Source organism: Palaemon carinicauda, chromosome 26 (assembly GCF_036898095.1).
Source record: "Palaemon carinicauda isolate YSFRI2023 chromosome 26, ASM3689809v2, whole genome shotgun sequence".
Classification (NCBI taxonomy): domain Eukaryota; kingdom Metazoa; phylum Arthropoda; class Malacostraca; order Decapoda; family Palaemonidae; genus Palaemon; species Palaemon carinicauda.
The window spans coordinates 11,411,275-11,418,442 of record NC_090750.1 but is presented as its reverse complement, the minus strand read 5'-3'; the positions used below and the strand labels follow the sequence as shown (position 1 = coordinate 11,418,442).

At 37.0% G+C, this 7,168-nt stretch overlaps 2 long non-coding RNA genes across 3 annotated transcripts in view; both read right to left on the bottom strand.

Moving 5' to 3' along the window:
- Positions 1–5: 5 nt before the first annotated feature.
- On the bottom strand, positions 6–1,528 carry LOC137620122 (uncharacterized). The gene is made up of 3 exons (XR_011039987.1): positions 408–1,528; positions 231–297; positions 6–120 (listed from the first exon to the last, which is right to left on the bottom strand). It is a non-coding gene; the product is annotated as an uncharacterized lncRNA (long non-coding RNA).
- A 5,069-nt stretch (positions 1,529–6,597) lies between these two features.
- The window catches only part of LOC137620121 (uncharacterized), a 1,603-nt gene continuing 1,032 nt past the window's right edge, over positions 6,598–7,168 (bottom strand). For both annotated transcript variants that reach the window (XR_011039985.1, XR_011039986.1), the window contains one exon: positions 6,598–7,168. This exon is cut by the window's right edge. This is a non-coding gene — a long non-coding RNA (uncharacterized lncRNA).

The window sequence follows — 7,168 nt, the reverse complement described above, 5'->3', positions numbered from 1 at the left end:
AAAACTCAATTCAGTATTTTAATAAAAAAGTATAAAATACGAACAATCCTATTGAATTAACAATATCCTCTTTAGTTTCAATGACCTTTCTGTTATCGGCTATCGACTCTGCATCATATCCTGTAAGTTTAGACAGTTACATTATAAACAAAAATTACCACTGAAGGCACAAACGTTAATATGAAACTATATCGCTTAATCTACGGGCATACATAAAAATTCTTAATTACCAATCGAGGATAAATTGGTCAGGTTACAATTACCGGTCGTTACTGTACCCAGGTAAGCCTACCACACCTACAATGAACAAGGAGGAAAGGAAACTAATTACAGGTAGACCAACAATGTCAAATATTCTCAAATAAATAATATCGACATATAATATCAGTAACTAATTAATAACCTACCAGCGGAAACAACACCATCCGTATAATGGGCTAAGACTGATCGATACAATCCAACTGTAACACTAGCACTCGCAGAACTGTACGAGAAAAAATAAAGTAACAAAACTATTACGGATGCATAATACATGAAAAGTTTTACGTAACTTGTCCTTACAGAGTTATTTTATTGTTATTTTAGGTCACGTCAGGACTTCTGAAACCTCAACTAAAAGACACTAATGGCCTTACCTTAGCTAAAGGGCGAAGCATGTATGGCTTAAGTGAAGGATTTTATATCAATCATGCGCTCCGTGCAAGATGCAAAGTCCAGAGATGGGGAGAGAGAGAGAGTGAGCTGTATTTAGCAAAGAGCCATTTTCAAAATGAAAGCACAAACGTCGATAGGTTCCATTTGTAGTAAATGTCTTCCACTCAACAAGTCTGTTTAGCGCTCTTCATAGCAGCTCAGTACCCACGGTGTCCAAAAGTAAAAAGCGACAGTGAACCCCTTAAGCTACACTCTCCGTTGAAGTAGCAGAATTCACTGACGACCATTTCTCCGCCGTGTCACACGTTAGCTCGGAAACCAAAACAAAGATTAGTTCCCGAGAATTATTGCTTGTCTTGGTCCTTAAGACCACCCAACAACAGAGAAGGCCATTATGCAAATTAATTCAAAATTACATTCCAAAAAGCCTGTAAAGACATTTTACAAAAAACAGTCATGCACACAGAACATATAACAAAAAATTACCCCACTCAAGTCCACACAAAACTGCGTGAGAAATTAGAAAAAAAAAAAATTTATACAGAAAAATAAATTGTATTTATTTTTGTACACTGGAGGGCACAGGATGCAAATTTCTCACCACTAGAAATTTGCATCATACCTTATAACTATAACGTAAGTCGAGTCAAATTTCTGCTCCTAATGGCAGCTTTCCTGAGAGTCCTTTGGGGTGAACTCTCATTAATAGACAATTTACGGGAGCTCTGTTTGTCGTCATTATCTGAATTGTAGGATGCATCTGGAACTACCTTAAGATAAGGGATTAACGTAGTGACATGTCTTTTAATCAACTCACGAGTCTTCCCTTTAAGTATAATAGCCCCAGTAGTTTCCCCCAAATCATTCTCCTCTATACCCTTTACAATTCCAATGGAAAATTAATGGTTTTAGTATTTGGTTCTTGATGAGGACTATATCACCAATGGCCAACTTCTGGTGACAAACTGGTCTATATTTGTCCTTGCGGTCCACAGCCTGAGCTACCAGGGTACTTAAAAACTCGTTCTGGTAAGCTTCTAGAAGATTATACCTAACCTTACGAAGTTTTTCATACTCATCCTTTATTACTTCTGTGGGGCTGCTACTCATCTTCCACTCAGGATCATCGGGTACCTCTTGTAAATCTGGAATTATATTCAACGACACCAGCTCATACCCCTTGACTAACATTTCTGGAGTTATGGGCTCTGGGCAAGAATCTGCCTCAGTCTCCCTTAAAGATTCCTTAAAGGCTATTGGCCTCTTATTAGCTAAATGAACAACATTACACACTAAATATTCAAAATCAGGCAAAGAAAGTACCCAAGTTTTAATAGCTGAAAAAATAAGTTTTTTCACTAATTTTACGCAAGACTCTACAAGTGATCCTAGCTCACTATGGCCTTTAAAGAATTGCTGAAACTTTACATGCTTAATGCCATTAGACTCCAAATACAATTTAGTGTCAGGATCATTGATGAAGCTAGTGATTATGTTACCTCCTGCCACCAACTGCGAGCCTGGATCACTAACACAAAGCTACGGGAATCCATATTCAAAAACATGTAATGAAAAGGCTCTCAAATACTCATTCACACTTAAATCTCGACATATCTTCAAATTAATAGCCCTTGACCAAGTGCAGGTGAAACACAAAATCCATACCTTCATCTTTTCAGCTCCCTGTTTAACATTAAATGGTCCAATGAAATCAACAAAAATATTAGAAAATGGAACAGCAGGGGGACTAGAACGAAATTCTCGATAAGTGTTCTGGTTCAATCTCACACTTCTTGTGTTAACCTGTGGCATGAAACACATTGTTTAATGGCATTCTTAATGACAGAAAAATTTTTAGGAATGAAAAAGCACTTACGAAGCTCAGATAGGACAAAATAGCAACCACCATGCAATAATTTGGCATGTGTATCCATTATAATTAGTTTAGTCAAATAACTCTTGGGATAAAGCAATATAGGAAACTGTTTGTTATGTCCATACCATTTCTTGAACTTTGATTTTACTCTTAAAATGCCATCTGAATCTATGAACACATTAAGTTGGCTCACAAGTGGAGGTATATCCTTCAAAAGTTTACTCGAGAGTCTGAAGTAAGAAAATATTTCCATAAAGTGTTTTCTGTTGATCTTCTGGAATTAATTTCCTTAAAGCAAAGCAGAATAGTTTACATTATTCAAATTCTCTACTTCAACTCCCGCTTTCCTCTTCCAGTGGTCAACACAAAGCATTACCCTCCTGTAAATCAATTTAAGCTTTTCTAAAGTAGAATATTTCTCATGTTCAAGAAGAGGTTCACCTGGAAACACACTCTGCTCAGCAACAGAAATACTAAGAGCATTAGTGTTTGAGCTAGGAACTGTGAAATAAAGAAACTCATTGCCAGGCACCACCTCAGGACCTGAAATAAAGAATGATTTAGAGACAAGTCTAGGAGAAAGGCATCGGGTGACACAGTCTGCTGGATTGTCTTTTCCAGCTATAAAGAAGAAACTGACAGGTTTAATTTCACATAATTTCCTGATATTGCTTATCCTATTCTGTACAAATACTGAATGCTTCTGCATTTTGGAGTATGTACATTCTGATGCTTGCAGCCACTGCAAAGCACAACTGGAAATCACAGTACAAATCTAAGCCATCAATGTCAATGGACTTCACACACGAAGGATCAGCCAGATCTCTATAAATCTCCATCAGGATTTCTACCCCTAATGATATAGCATTCAACTCCAGTGCTGGAACGGACTTACCTTTCAACAACTTATTGATCAAGCGGTTCTTTGCCTGCAAAAAGCTAATCTCACCCGAGTCAATATCTTCAATGTATACCACAGTACCATAAAAATCACGACTTGCATCTGTGAATGCTTTCAGTCTAAATTTTCCATTTCTTTTGCCCAATGAACCTCTGGACTTTCACCGGCTGGGAACCATTCACCTGCCTGGAAATGTTCCTCCATTCCCTTTGGAGACTGGGGGATAGTACTTGATCCCAAGCCAGCTCCTTTGAGCACTGAAGTCTATGCATATAAAGTCTACTTCTCTTAAAGACAGGAATATTAAAACCAAAAACATCAAAGTTACTGGCAATAGTCCTGCAAAACCTTACGTTTTGTATCAGCATCTGGGTTTAGCGAGAATTCCTTAGTATAAATTACATCATCAGCTCTATCCCATGCAATACCAAAAAGGCTATTCTTAACCGGAGTATTGATTTCAAACTTTGCATCAATTTCAGCCTGAAGGGTAACATCATTTGTTACTAACTGTTGTATCTCAAACTTATATGGGTTGAAAATATACGGCAACTGTGAACAAGCCCACTCAAATACTGAGAATCAGCAGAACCAACAGCTCCATTGTCCATATAAAATAGAGAGTACAACAATAACTTAAGGTTCTTCAGCTGTGGGTCTGGTTCATATTGGTGCACTAGTATATAATACAGAGCTAGCATGAGTAAAAATGGACTACAACGAAGACCAAAACTAAGTCTAACATTCTTGTAGGCTACAAGAGAGTAATCGTTCTTCTGTACATTTTTGAACCAAAAAAACAGCAACCTAGCTTGATCATTATTGTTCAAGGACAACATGTTAAAAGCTTTCTTAAGATCATACGTTAATAACAACTTATCAAACCTCAAGTGTAAGAAGGCTGAAGACAGCTTCTGGTTAAGGTTTGGTCCTGGATCTATACACTGATTATGAGAGAAACCACACTTAACTTTGACAGTTTCTTTGAGATTAGAAAAAAACACAATATGGCACTTTGTGGTTTCTTTCTCAGGCCTAAAAACAGCCATGTGTGGGAGAAATGAATAATTTGGATGATCTGCCTTAAATGAATCTAAGTCTGAAATCTTCTCAATTACTCCATCTTTTAACTGATCCCTAATTACCTGATCAACTAACTGCAAATGCCCATCCTTTTTCCGTAATTTCTTAAGATTTGCCATTAGTATCAACCTTGAGAGATTTTCGTTAGTTGATATCCTATGTGCAATTTTGCTATTCCACAAGAGGGGAACTATAAGTCTTCCATCCTTTTCCCTTGAAAAATTACTCAACGCAAAAATTCACCCACTTCTGATTAGTCTCTGACATAATACTTTCAGCACTATTGGCGTCCAGATTCAAAAAGCGGCGGCATTCGTGTTCAAGCACTTCATCAGTAGCCTTGAGCAATTTAAATTCTACAATCTGACCTTTATCATCTAACACTGCTATGTTGCTGCCTACCTCAAGTTCCTTGTAATGTAGGTCACACACTTCATCATCCAAAAGAGGGTCAATTTGTATTTTACATAAGAAAGAACAGGTAGTAATTTGGGAGCAAGAGGAAAAATCAGTCCTGCTTGAACGTAGTGGATTAATTACTTCTAACCTCTCATTACAAATATTAGGCAGACCCAAAAATTTAATATTTTTGCTCAAATTTTCAAGGCTTCCCATTAGCAAAATACCATGCTGTGATTCAGTGTATACTGAAGGGGGGTTACAACCAAAGGCTACATCTTTACCCATTAAAGCGTAATGTGCATCAGATCCCAATAAAACCTGAACATTATCAATACTGTCACTGTCTTTACAAAGTTTCTTATCTGCCAATATGAATCCCTTATTCTCGAACGATTCCACTATCTTGCCTAACCCTGGAAGATTTAACTTTATATTAATGCTAGGAACCACAAGTGCAGAAACATTTGAATACAATTGCCGAACTTCATAGGAAGTTGAATAAGTCTGCTTATATATTCTTTAGAACCATTAAACCCATTAACAGTTAATTTTACACTAGGTTCAAGAACAGGCAAACTACACTTATTAAGCAAGCTCTCTGTAACAAAGGAACTCTGAGAACAGCTATCCTTAAGACCTCTAAAAATACCATCCACTCCAGGGACAGTAAATGAAAAGGAGGGGAGTACTGTCTTATTGACAATACTGGGAAGAACTGCAATACTACTATTCACTTCATTAATGGAAGCTTCCCTCTTAACATCAGCTCTACCCGAATGTATTGGAGTACCTTCTTTATGCTTTCCTTCAGGGGGCGGAAGCTTAACTTCAGAAGACTTTGAGCACAGAGAGTGAAAATGAAGCCCCGAACATTTCACGCACTTTTGAAGAAATTCAAATCTACATTGCCTACTCATATGGTTAAGATTCCCACATCGAAAACATCCTTTCAGTATTTTCAAACGCTGAAACTTTGCTTCTGGAGTGTCATAACGTTTGCATTTAAATATAGAATGATTATTTTCACTTTCTACACAAAGTGTACAATAAAACCTCCTAACCTCAGGCAATGTCTTGATAGCTAAACTAGTAGTTTTCTGTCTAACACTAGATTGAAGAGTACGTAAAGAAACTTCACTTTTCAAGATATTCTCATACCTCTCACAGGCAATAAAAAAATGTCCATTATCTCCTGAACAGAAGGATAAGTCTTTGTAGTAATCTGAACCAATTCCCTCTTAAACTTGTCATTAAGTCCATCCACATGAAATATTGAATAAAAATCATCAGGAGTCATTTTAAGATTCTTCACAGACTCAACAACTGTTCTTAAAATGGAAATAAACTTAAAAGGGTCATCAGATTCCCCCTATCTTAAACTCGTCAATGTTTTTATAGTAGAAGTTTTACGAACTACTTCCGAGGCAAAGGCTAACTTAAGCAAGTCTTTGGCGTCCTTGTAAGTCTGTTTGTCAGCTTCCAACGAATTCAACAAAACTTTAGCCCTTCCCTCTACCTGCTGTCTCAAAAGAAGTAACAAATCCCTGTCTGGGTAACTAAATGATTGGGTAGTGGCTTTCAAACTCTGATATAAACCTAATGAAATCCTCCCCATCCGTACTACTGAACTTTGGTAATGGAGCTGTTGGTTATTTAAAAAGACTTTTAGGAACCTCAACAGTTCCAGGTGCAGATGCCACCTCTAGGTGAGGAATACAATATTCTATCCTATCAAAATATTCAATACAGGTTGCAATCTCTGACTCCCTAGCATCCTCACTGAACTCCACATCCGAAATTCTAAGGGAAAATATTTCATCATTCAGATCAATAAGTAGTCTTTTATGACTTAGCAGTACACTTCTTTCAGAATTTTTTTGCCCAGCACTGAGAGTCGAAATGGACTCTATACGATTATAAATATCCGTAACCTTCTTCCTGATTACCTTGCGTTTTGAGATTAATGTTTTAAGATCAGACATCGTGAAGGAATAAATACAAAAAATATTAAATTCTTAGTCTTTTAAATGCGATAACAACTTAACACTTGCCACCACCCTCTAAATAAAAGAGCTTAATAGACAATAACAACTTCCAAATGGAAAAAAAAGTTGAATAAGCAAATATATAAAATAGTTCACATAGACACCGCGGATAATGCTTCAACGAGGGAAAAATCTCAATTCTCAAATAAACCGTACCGAAAAAATTGGAAAATAAAGCGAAACACGTCTCTCCCCCTCCCCCCATTC